Below are 13,710 nucleotides of genomic sequence, written 5' to 3'. Positions count from 1 at the left end.
ACAGAGTGAGATCCTGTCTCAAAAAAACAAACTATATATTTTATATATATATAAAGTATATAGTTTATATATATTTTATATACTTTATATATATTATACTTTATATACTTTATATAAAGTATATAAAGTATAATATATATAAAGTATATATATAAAGTATATATATATAAAATATACATATAAAGTATATATAAAATATATATAAAAGTATTTATATATAAAGTACACATATAAAATATATATACCAAATATATTATATATACTATATATAATATGTAGTATATATAGTATATATAGTATATATACTACATATAATATGTAGCATATATAGTATATATATTATATATACTATATATAATATGTAGTATATATAGTATATATATTATATATACTAATAATATATATACTTATATATAGTATATATACTTATAGTATATAATATATACACTATATATACTTATAGTAGATGTATATATACACTATATATACTTATAGTATATAGTATATATACACTATATATACTTATAGTATATAGTATATATACACTATATATACACTATATATACTTATAGTATATAGTATATATACACTATATATACTTATATTAGTATATATACTATATAGTACATATGGTATATAGTATTTATAGTATATATACTATATATTATAGATACTATAAATATTTATGTAGCATATATAATATATAAAATATATACAATATATTTTATATATACTAATATGTATACTATATATAATGTATATACTTATATATATATTATATATACTATATATTGTATATATAGTATATATATTATATATTTAGTATACATAATATATATTTATATATACAATATATAGTAAATATTATACTATAAATTATATATTATATTATACTATATAGTAAATAATACTAATAGATTTTTTATTATACTATTAGTACACTATATATTATATGTTATATAGTATATATACTATATATTATATAATCTATACATATACTACATATAATCTATATATACAGTATATATAATAGAAAATACATATAAAATACAGTATATATAATATATATTATCTATTATATATATTATATATATAATATAGATACATACTAGGAGTAAGTTGGATATTTCTCAGTTACAGAAATCTAAAGAAACATCATAACCAAATGCAATGCATAAACCTTGATTGAATCCTGGTACCAAAATTTTACTAGCTATAAATAACACCTTGGAAGCTTAAGGAATTATTCTAAGTTATGGTAATGGTAATATGATTATTTAAAAGGACGTTCTCATTTTTAGGAGGTATATTCAGAAGTATTTAGAGTGAAGTGTCATGACATCTGCAACTTACTTTCAAATAATTTAGTAAACATATGTGTGTGTCTATGTGCGTGTGTGGTGTGTGTGTGTGTTTGTGTAGATATTTACAGATAGGGCAAGTAACAATTTTTGAAACTCTGTGGTCACTGTATAATTCTTCCAACTTTTCTGTATGCTTGAGAGTGTTCATAATAAAAAGATAGGGGAAAACTCTTCCTCAGATCTCACCCCAAAGCAACCTGACAAGTCAGTCTGCTTCCAAGGGTGGTCTTATCTCTAAAATAATATGATCAACTCTCTGAAAGATTGGGGAGAGTTGTTATGGTACCACTGAGGACTGGGCATAGTTGAAGAAAAGCTTTCTTATACAACAGCAAGAAAGTATTTGTAGCATGAATTTAAAAACTGTAATCTGAATATTGCCTAAGCTTCAAGTTTATAGGCTCTAAATTAAGATGCTCTAGGTTTGTCCCTGATTCTACAGGCACAGTATCCACCACCTGCCAGGTACTCACTTGCAGTTGCCAAAGTGAATGTATGTACTCGGGACAAGAGGAGATAAGAGATTTCCCATATCATTAAATCAGCTGTGTATCCCTTAGCTTTAAAAAAAATAGTGAATGGATGAATGGTTAAGAATGCATGGCTATGTAATATAATGACTCCTCTCTCATTTATAAAACCATGATGGTATGATTGATTTTATTAGTCAAAAGTACCCTTTCCTTCCCGTGTCATGTGACTTGCTGTGCCTCTCAGCAAGCAGAGAATGCTTCCCTGCCCTACTATGAGGCTTGGCCATGATTTCCTTTGGCCAGTGGCATCTGCATGCATGTGATATACATAACATCCAAGCAGTTACAGAAACCTAAAGAAACATCATAACCAAACGCAATATATAAACCTTGATTGAATGCTGGTACCAAAACTTAACTAGCTATAAATGATACCTTGGAAGCTTAAGGTATGGTAATGGTAATATGATTATTTAAAAAACTGTTCTCATTTTTAAGAGGTGCATTCAGAAGTATTTAGAGTGAAGTGTCATAACGTCTGCACCGTACTTTCAAATGATTCAGTAAATATATGTGTGTGTCTAAATGGGTGTGTGTTTAAAAGTCATTACAAAGTTCAGCTGGTCTTGTGTTTTTCTTGCACTGTTCCACCATGAGTTCATATCCAAGATAAGGACGGCTCCTTTAACCAGGGTCCCAGGATGAGAAAGCCCGTGAATGGACCCATAGTTGACCTTCAGCTTGGAGCAGAGTTGCAGCCAACCTGCAGCCCTCTTGTAACGGGAATGTGAAAGAAATGCCTTACGTTATAGGCCACTGTTAGCCTATAATGTTAGCATGGTAGGAGGGGAGTTTTTACACAGCAATGGCTAACTAGCACAGAAGATAGTAACAGTACTACCTTGCAGGGTTGTTGTGTGGATCAAATAACACCTAAAAGGCAGATAGCATGGCATTTGACATAGAGTAGATGCCTAGAAACTATAACTGTTGTTATAAACAGGTATTAGTCTCACTACCCTTCTCAGGCAAGCTCTGTTTCTCTAGAGTCATCCACACCCATACCAAGGACACTGACCCACCATGTTGCTGATGCTTGTCTTGAGCCTCTAACACACTGATGCCAAGTCACTATAGATCTCCCCAACACTTTGTGCAGTGTCTTCTCTCTGCCACTGCCCCTGTGTGCTATCATAGTCTGCTTTGGATTGTCTGTATTTCACGCTTCTACAAATGTCTGCACAGTGGCCAACCCGACACCTAGAGGGTGGCACTGACCCACCTGTCACCTCTATCACCCTTGACACCCACTTTCTTAGCTGACTCCAGCTGGTGCTTCATTACTGCCTCACTCCAGATTTCCAGATATCATTGGTCTCCATCGTGAAAAGAAATACATGTTCTTTTTTGCTGTGCTGTTTTGTTGAGGGGGGTGGAGGCATAAACTCTCCCCACAGAGAGGGGAGAACTCATGCTCCTAGAACAGTAAGTCCTCACTTAACATTGTCAATAGAGTCTCAGAAACTTCAACTTCAGGCAAAACAATGTACAGCAGGTCCTCAAATAATGCTATTTCCTTCAACATTGGTTTACTATATGCCAATGAGAAAAAAAAAAAGGGTTTCCTTATACGTCATTTCACTTCAAGTCGCAGTTTCCAGGAACCTATCAATGATGTTAAGTGAGGACTGGCTATGGTTTAATTTTTTTCAGTTTTCCTATGGCTTGGATTCATGAGTGCCCCCAGGTGACCAGGGCAGTGGGACTTTAATAGAGCTTTTTATTGCCCCAAAACTACTGTCCTTCACCAAATAAAGAGACTAAGGCTAAGTTGGGCCACTCCTCCTAGACTTACTCCCCATGCGTGTGTGTATGTGTGTGTGCTTGTATGCATGAGTGCCTGCCTGAGATGGGGGTGTTTCTCACAAAGTCCCACTGTCCTTTTCTGCAATCTGGCATCTGTCAGAACCAGCCCTTCCCAAGTCTCCCAGGTATGGTCGCCAAAATCTGAATCTCAATGCTGGGAAGGATTTAGTTCATTTCCACTCCAGCCACAGCCTCTCCTAATCAAGCATGGTTTTCACAGTCTATGTTATAAATTAATTTTCACAATAAATTGCATTGAAGTATTAAGCGGTTCAGGTGGACTAGAGTCTCCAGATCCAGGACCCCAGAATTAAGTGTCTGATTCCCCTCTACATATCTCCACTCCTAGCTTTGCTGCCAGCTGACCAAGTTGGCTCAGATGAGCCTGTTGACTTCTCTGGCCTTTAGCCTCTATCACTTGATCAAGATTAGATCAGGAGTATAACCTTGAGCTAGGAGTCTAACCTGTATGTAGCCAGGAGGCTGGAGTCTAACCTGTATGTAGCAAGCTACATACAGCCTATGGGCCAACTTGTTTCTGAAAGTAAAGTTTTATTGGAATATAGACATAACCATTCGGTTATGTATTGTCTATGGCTGCATTTTCAGTTGTGACAGAGAATGACTGGCTGGAAAAATCTAAAATATTTACTACCTGGTTTAAAGAAAAGGCTGGCTTACCTTTAGATTAAGTGATGGATAAGGTCTCCTCAAGCTGTAATACCTTGATTCTCTAATTCTTGTGTCATAGCCAGATGCATTAAAACTTGCCATTTTTAGGGAAAGTTATCTGAAAAAAATCCATCCTGCCCAGGATTTTGAAATGATTGCTACTGCAGTGATTCTGCCAAAAACATGACCTACCAGACTGAGCCAGGGAGCTGGGCTAGAGGGGAAAGGATCCTTCAGAAGTGACAGAAGCTTGAGATGGCTGTAGCTTTTTTAGCTTTTTAAGGAGACTTTGTGTTTGACTGTGTGTGTGTGTTGTGTGTGTGTGTGTATGTGTGTTTGAAAGGTCCACATATTCAGTTCCTTTCACATTAATAGAAGGCACATGGTTCCTTCAAGAGGGAAAATATCTTTCAGAAACAGCATAATTTGCTCTAGTGGATAAAAAATAGTTGGAAGTCTTCTCAGCAAGCAACCATTGTATCTGGTTTCAAATTCCTTTTTCAAGCCAAAGAAAATGATGATGATCTCTAAGTCATAGCTGTTTTTTGACACAGACCTGAACTCAGAATTCTAAACAGGACTATGCAGAATTGGATTACATTTCATCTCCCTCACCCATCCATCTTCCCCTTTCCTGCTCATTTGCTGGGGCTGCAAAAGTATTGAGTGCTCCAGGACAGACTTGGTTTTCCAAACCATGCAAGTCATTATGAATGGCCTTGTGTCCAGGTAAAGGTTAAGGAGGTCTTTTGTTGTTCTAGTTTAACTTGTCCCTGCCACTGCAGCCTAATCATTCCACATAATAACAGACCTGATACACAGGCCCGAGTCAAAGTCGCAAGTCAATAAATCCATTCCTTCCTCCCTTTCAGGCAAAGTGTTGAATAGTACTGAGTGTGCAGTGTCACCAGATCCTGTAGTCTATCACATCAAGGTCGTCTGGTATACAGCATTGAAAAAAAACAACTTGCTTTCTTTTCAGTGCCTTGCACATTTGAGAGAGAAGCATTGCTGTCCAACACACAAGGGTGGATGAGGAGTTGAGAGGGAAAGATTTACCACCCTGGTTTATGGAATCATGGAACTACTGAAATTGAGGAACACAGGTCCTAGACATCAGCTACCTATCCCTTCATTTTGCAAGTAAGGAAACTGATGTCAGAAGAGGGGAAGGGATTTGTTCAAGAACGCGTTGACTTCCAGAGCTAGGACCAGAACATAGGCCTCCTGACTTGAGTACAGTGGACACTCTCTACTTTGAAAGGGGAAGATGGGGAATGCAAAGGGAAAAGAAGAACAGGAAATCTCTCCCTTTCTAAAAAGAAAACACTAGCCAATTCTACACCCTCCTTACCAGAGTCTATTCTCTGCACTCAGATAAATTCCTATATGTAGATAAATTGTGTGAGGTCATATTCTCACTTAATTTCTATAGGAAAAATATCCAAAACTTCCAAACTTCTAGAAACCTCAGTTTTCTCATCTGTAAAATGGGGATGAGATAACAGATAACAATGTCTGTTTCAAAGGGTTGTGGTGAGGCTGAGACATGTTTGAACGGTACCTGACACATGGTATTGGCTCAGCAAGTGCCAGCTCTTGTTGTCATCATTGTTGTCACCAGGACTAGGACAGCTGCTGTGTGCTAACGCGCAGAGACCTGCCCCATCAGCCCCTCTCTTCCTGCATCACGCTTGCAGTCTCTTGGCTGCTCTCAATGGGACAAAGTGCGGCTCACCAAATTATCGTTTCACTTCTGGTGTGAAAATAAAACCTGCTGATAGAGGATTCTTGTAAGTATGCAACCCTGAGTTACAGTTTGTTTACTTTGCTAAGGGACTTCCAGCTCCTCCAGGTTCGTAAATTCCTTGTGGTGAAGGGGGGAGGGATTATAAATTAACTTGAATAATAGGGCTACATTTGTGTACCTTCCAAAGGTTTAAATCGCTTCAAAAGGAGAAAAAAAAAATCATACTGCTCATCTGCTGTCTCTATTTTTTCCCTTAATTAGCAGTTGGATTAGGTACACTTGCAGGGGAGGAATTAAAGGCACCAAAGAGAAACCTAAGCCAAATGTTGAGAATTTCTGCCCAGGGACCTTAAAAGCATCTTTCCACCATATCTGTAAGATGGATATGATAGCTTGGGCCTGATGTCCCAGCTTATACCCAATACTTGTTTGTTTCTGTGTTTTTTTGTTTGTTTGTTTGTTTGTTTTTGGCAAAGCCTGGGATTATTTGGCATAATCCCACCTATTATTGTAAAGAGTAAGTCCTGGGGACACAGAGGTCAGGTATAGAGACTGGGGCTCCTCTGAGGAACTACAAATGTATTTAAAACCTGCCTAGCACAGTACCAGGCACAGAGTAGGCATTCTATAAAAACTTCTCCTTTCTTCATAAACCTCTTCTTTGCCTATTCTTCACAACTCTAAAAGCCACACCCTAGAGAAGAATGCTTTCAATCAAGGCAAATAACAACTCTTATGAGTGAGATGTGGGGTAAAAATGAGTACAAAGGTCTGGCTTCTATGCATTGACCCTGAGCTGGTCTGAATTAAAGAAGATATTTATTCTCATGACATTCTGAAATCCTGCAAGGATGCCTGGAATAATGTCCATAAATATTGCCTAATGTCAAATAGCAAAACCCTCTTTGCTTGTCTAGGCTAGAAATGGCTGCATAAATGTTATCATTGGTACAGTACCATTTTTGTAAACAATGCTGTGCAGACTCATTGAGTTATAAAGAGCCTCATGAGCCTTGCCCCCTCCATATGAACATCCCCTTTCATTCTCCTTCCCTTTTCATGTTTAAGGTTGATCCTAAATTCAAAAACTTGTACCAAAATAAAAGTGATCACATTTAAGTATGACTTTTATTGCTTAAATTTTAAAGACTAAATCCTACTTAAGAATAAATAAGAATTTCAAAGAAAATCCAAATTATCATCAACTGTTCCTACTAAATAATCCCACAGATTTTTGTGAAAACCTGAATATCTCAGAGACATGTGTGATATATAGAATATCTCATGTAGGTCAATGGAAGACACGGGAAGAGAAAAAAGAAAAATGTACATCTTCAAGTGCTGGTAGTGCAATACTAGGGAAATATACTGTATTTTTCAGCCAGTGGGATCAGCCCATGCACTGGTATCTGATATTTCCTCCAAATAAATTGGTCAGGAAGAGAAGCTTAATTTATATTAGCAAGTATGACACCTGAACAATCTTAAAAAAAAAAACGTTAGGAGTGGCCAGGCATGGTGGCTCACACCTGTAATCCCAACACTTTGGGAGGCCGAGGTGGGCAAATCACTTGAGATCAGGAGTTTGAGACCAGCATGGCCACCTGGCCAGGTGAAACCCTGTCTCTACAAAAAACACAAAAATAAACTGGGTGTGGTGGCAGGCACCTGTAGTCCCAGCTACTCAGGAAGCTGAGACAGGAGAATTGCTTGAATCCGGTAGACACAGGTTGCAGTGAACCAAGATCGTGCCACTGCACTCCAGCCTGGGCAACAGAGCGAGAACTTTTCTCAAAAAAAAAAAAAAAAAAAAAAAAATGTTATGAGCTAGCCTGGAATCTGAACACTCAAGACAACTTCCCAGAAAGCTCATTCCCAACCATTTTAGAAAGAGTAGCTAAGAAACGAGTTATCCATGCTACTGACAATACCCCATAAGAAATTTTTGGCATTCTGATATGTAATAAATTTTTAGAAACAAGAAGCTTTACTTTTTCCTAATTCACTGGCAACTTTCATCTGCACAAGCATTTATCTGAGTGTCTTGTTTTGTTTTGTTTCATGTATTCTTTATATGGACAGCACTGAAATAGGCCCCAAAGTGTATGTGTGTGGGGAAGGGATGTAAAATCACTGTGTAGAAAGTACAGTCCTATACCACAGAAGGTGTTGTTCTGGAGAGAAAAGAACTTGTCTTTACCGAGAGAAAGGTTTTTAAAATATATAATATATAAGCACAGAAACCAAGAAATCAAGACAACAATTATGAATACAGTGATTATTTCAGTGTGCGTTTTGTGTGTACAGTGCAGTGTCTGAATGAGGTTTTTAAAACAGCATAGATTAATGGCTAAGATGTTAGCCTCAGGAGCTGGACCACCAGGTTTGCATTCCAGCTCCACAGCTTACTAATTTGGTTATGTTGGGTGAGTTCATTAAACTCTTTGTGCCTCAGTTTCCTCATCTATAAAATAAGTATAATAACAATGCCTACTTCATAAAATCATTACAAAGATTCAAGTTAATACAAATAAAGAACCCATATTAATGCAAGCCCGAGAGTAAGAACTCAGTATGTGTGCAATTATCAATCCTTACATCATCCCTGCGATGAAGGCTGTAGAATTGATGAAGGATTGAGACTCAAAAGTTTCAGTAACCTGTCAGGCCCATGTCATCCTCTGCTCGTGTGTCTGCTGTCTTCTGCCTTCAGGTTCCCATCCCTCTCTGTCCCCTACCTGCTATTGCTTAAACACCTCCTCAAAACTCAATTCAGATATGGATTCCAAAGAAAATTCTCTGACTCCTCTACCTACCCTCTACTTACCCCGACTTACACCATTAAGGTAAGTGCTTCTGTCTTGGGCAATCCCATAGTACCTACTACCCTCCACTGAAGCTGTCCCCTTACTGTCTATTCCTCCCACTGGGATATAAGCTCTTTGGCATCGATAGCTCCCAGCATAATGCTTGGCACACAGTAGGCATTTAATAAATCTTTGCTGAACGAATAACAAATAAGGTGGGGAATCATGAAAGTAGATTTCAGCCAGCCCTGTTAGCCCCCAAAGAACGCAAAATTTTTTCCTCTTCGTGGTTTCTGTTCTCAGGGAAATTTTCTACAGCCATAAGTTGAAAAATGTTAGCCAAGGACCATAGAGCAAAATGCTGTAAATGTTCAATGGAGAGGGCCCAAGGTGGACAGTGCAGTCAAGGAGTGTTTCATAGACAACTCAAACTTGTCCCTGAAATGTGGGTGGAATTAACATAGGCAGAAGAGTGAGAAAAGCCTTTCACACACAGGAAGGTGGGACAGCGCAAGGCATCATAAAAGGATTGCAGCAGCACAAAAATGAGACTGCGTGGACCTTTGGATTCTAGACTCAGGAATCCCATTCCCCTCTGGCACCATCCGCCAATATCTTAAGAAGAATCACCCTGGCACCACCCTCCAATATCTTAAGAAGCATCACCCTGGCACCACCCTCCAATATCTTAAGAAGCATCGCCCTATGGATTATGTAGAACTACCAGGGATATTGTCAACTATCAGTTTCATTAGAAAGGAAGGCTGGTCCAACAGATAGGATCAGACAGTCCTGGGTTTGAGCTCTAGTTTCAGCTGCTGAATAGCTCTATGGTATTAGACAATCCTATCAGCCTTAGATATGGACACCCATGAGACAAGCATATACTATTGCTTACAAGGTTATTAAGAGGATTCTAAATAACATCAAGTTGTTAACCCACAACAGGTGTTCAATAAATTTTAGCTGTCAATCTTAGCCTCACGACTTACACCTGCACCCATACCCACACTTTGGGTATAATTAGAGTTCACATCATAGTCTCAATCTTCTCTGTGAATCCACATCCCCCTCCACATCTCTATGAACTCTGTTGTAAGTCCTGTGCTTTCCCCAACAAGTTCTGGTCATCGCCAGACCAAAAGATTCTCTGATGAAGAGTAGGTTCTCATTAAACCAGGGGAAAAAGGAAAAGGCAAGCACCCCTCCCTATAACCACCTCCTAATAGAATGATCAGGAACAGGCAGCAAAATCAGTACCAAGCCCCTCTCTGTCACCATTTCATGAGGCAGCTTTGTATGCTTGTATCTTGCACCACTCGCCAGCAAACAAAATGGAGTGCTGTAGTTAATTGAAAAACAGCTCTGCCCTGCCTGCCATAATTGACATTAAGTACTGTTTGGGGTAGGAAATCAGCCATTTCCAATTGATATTAAACGGGAAATCATTTAACATCAATGGATATAAACCAGGCGCAATTGTGCTGAATTAGGGAGAAATGCTTTGGCTCGTGTTAAAAAATGTTTCTGTGAAGTGGGATTTTTCAGAGTAAGTGAATATGAAGTCTGCTTAATACCTGCATTAGGAAAGAGAAGAAACCACTTCTCAGTCTCCCCTCAGGCTTAGAAGAAAGCTGCCAAATGCTCCTTTGGAAGAAGCCATGTTCTAAGGTGGTCTTGTCTTTGAAAAACAAAGTAGAAAGAAGGTATAATCTGGGAGAGCAGATGAAAGGACAGAGAATCTCCAGCGAGTTTATCCAGCATCATCCACCATGCTGCTGAGGGAGAAGTTGGGCTCCTGTGAAGAGTGAAGAGCATAAACAAGGAATCTCTTGGCCTCCCTCTGAGAAGTCACCATGGGACCATGCCCTTGATAGAAGGAAAATAAATTAGGGCAAGATATGCACAGGGAAAGATAAGTCGTCAGTCTCCCCTCTTATCCAAGTACATTTTCATAACATGCATTGGGATATTTTGAAAGCCAATGGCTTCTCCTCAGCCTGTGATATAATAATGGTGCTGGCTGTCCTAATCAAAGCAGTGCAAACCGTTGTTCCTGTAGGCATGGCTGTCTTATCAATTAGGGCATTAGAAATGTCTCTGTTATTCTCCAAAGAGATAAAAACCAGTTCTGACTTCTGATCCTCCATTCGTTCCACAAGAACAAGGAAGAGAGAGGAAAAACAAGAGGGATGTAAGTGAAGAATACAATTGGAAAGAGAAGATGAGAGCCTTATGGGCTGGAGAGATAAAAATGAGCTGTCTGGGGGAAGAAGGAGGCACAAAGCCACAGTGGTAGCTTCACAGGAAGTCTATTGATCCATTTTACAGATGAGGAAACTAAGGCCCAAAGAGCTTCTGTGACATGCCCCAGGCCACACAGCTACTTAGTGTAAGAGCCTGTTCTAGAGCTCCCCTGATTCACTGCCCAGTTCTAGCACCTGATACCACCTCTAGAGTAAAGAAATAATGAGCAAAGAAAGAGATGAGGAAAAGAGGAAAAACAGTAAAGAATGGAAGAAAGAGTATCTTAGAAGTTAAAAGCTAGAAGGTCAGCATACAATTTCTATTTTAGGAGTAAATTGAAAACATCATACCAATATCCGAGTTGACCCCACATGTGATTTGCAGAATCCAGCAAACAACTTGTCAGCCCTGTGAGTTTTCTGTCTGGAATGGTGGCAGTTGTAGATATAGGCCTCTGAGAGTCTTCCATCTCATTGCCTGATTTCCACAGCTAGGCCTTCACATCTGCAGTGTTTCTGTGGCTAAAACAACCAGTCAGGTTTTATCCCAAGGAGAACTCTTAATCGTGAATTCTGAGACAATCTCTGAGACCTTGTCCTTTTAAGTGGGTTTTGTATGGAAATGAAATTTGTCCCTTCTAGCTCCTTGGATAAAGAAGCTAAATGAGCGTTTATAGAAATTATATATCCCACGAACATCTCTTCTAACAGACAAGCTGTCTAGCTTGGTCCATGTGTGATGAGCAAGGAAGGTTAGACTCAGAGTGGAGTGTAAGAAAACCTTCTTCATAGCCTGTCCCCTTTTTGAAGACCCAAAGTTAACTCTTTTATATTGCTGTACCCTAAACATGGAGCATCAGATAAAAGCTTGCCTGTAGAAAAGTCCCCCAAGGGAGGCAGGGAATCAGGAGGGTGCTACTGCCTTGGCCTCAGGATGCAATCGGCGATGTCTATACCAGGGCTTAGGCTGTGTTGAGGGATGAGGAAACTGTTTTAGTTTTTATTTTCTAGGCTTTCTCTCCTCCAGTCAACGGCCTTCCCTTTTTTCACAACTGCATGCAAAAAGGCTTTGACTCCTGGCTCCCTCACCACCCTTCGCTAACATGCGACAATTGTGTGGCTACAACAAATGGCCAGAATACACTTGGGCACACTATGACCGCCTGGATTAGAAAGGAAACACTGAGCAAGTGGGATGATGGCTACTTCACTGGCTTTGTCAAATAGCCTGCATTTGTGAGGTCAAGGCTAATTTATTTATTCACTTATTCATTAAGTCAATCAACAAGTTAGCATTGCATGTATACTCTGGGTGAAAGAAATACCACACTAGTCAGAGTATCCAGAGATGGATAAAACACATTCCCTGCTCTCAAAGAGTTTGCCATCTTAGAGAATCCATTGCATCTTACTCTTTGCCCAGCAACTACACCTAGAAACAAATGCTCGTATTGATAAAGCTGCCTCATTCTCTGCTCTAGCCTTATTTCAGTTTTTAAAAGGTTGATAATCCTTTCTGCCACAGGGCCATTTTCTCTTTCTGGGATGTTTTTCCCCCTGCAACCTTCTCCTTCACCTGTTAGCTCCTATTCAGCCTTTAGATCTTGGCCAAAACACCACTTCCCAGGGAAACCTTGTTTCTGCATCCAGCCTGGGTCAGTTTTCCTTGTTCTATCTCCCTTTTCCTTTTCAGTTTGTGATTAGATTTCCATTAATGAGTTATTTTTTGTTTATGTCTGTCCCCCTGCTGGACAGTGAGCTTGGAAGCATAGGGATGGTGATTATTTTTGCTCAACATTGACTCTTCATGCCAGCAGAGAGCCTGGAACATAGTGGGCACTCAGGAAATACTGGTTGTTGAATGAATCAAAAGGAAACAACAGAACACTGCTATCAATACATCGTACATCCTAGTTCTTCATGCTAAGTGACCAGGTTGAAACTACTACTTATATAATTACATTGAAAACTTTACTTGAATATACATATATTCCAAGAGTCAGTGTGGAGGTTTAAAAGAATAGACTCTCCCCTCTCACCCTATACAAAAATCAACCCAAAATGGATCAAAGATCTAAATGTAAGACCTAAAACTTGTAGAAGAAAACACAGGGGAAACAATTCAGGACATTGGTCTGAGAAAAGATTTTATAAATAAGACCTCAAAAGTACAGGAAGCAAAAGAAAATAAAACAAATGGGTTTATATCAAACTACAAAGCTTCTGAACAGCAAAAGAAACAATCAAGAGTGAAAAGACAACCTATGGAATGAGAGAAAATATTTGTAAACTACTTATACAACAAGGGATTAATATCCAGAATATACAAGGAATGTAAACATCTCAACAGCAAAATAAATAAATAAATAAATACATAAAAACTCAATTCTAAGCTGGGAAAATGATATGAACAGATATTTCTCAAAAGAAGAGATACAAATGACCAAAAAGTATATGAAAAAGTGCTCAACATCATTAATCATCAGGGAAATGCAAATCGAAACCACCATGAGTTATCATCTGACCCCAGTT

This window comes from Pongo pygmaeus, chromosome 12 (genome assembly GCF_028885625.2).
Source record: "Pongo pygmaeus isolate AG05252 chromosome 12, NHGRI_mPonPyg2-v2.0_pri, whole genome shotgun sequence".
NCBI classification, from domain to species: Eukaryota; Metazoa; Chordata; class Mammalia; order Primates; family Hominidae; genus Pongo; species Pongo pygmaeus.
This window is presented reverse-complemented; position numbering follows the sequence as displayed.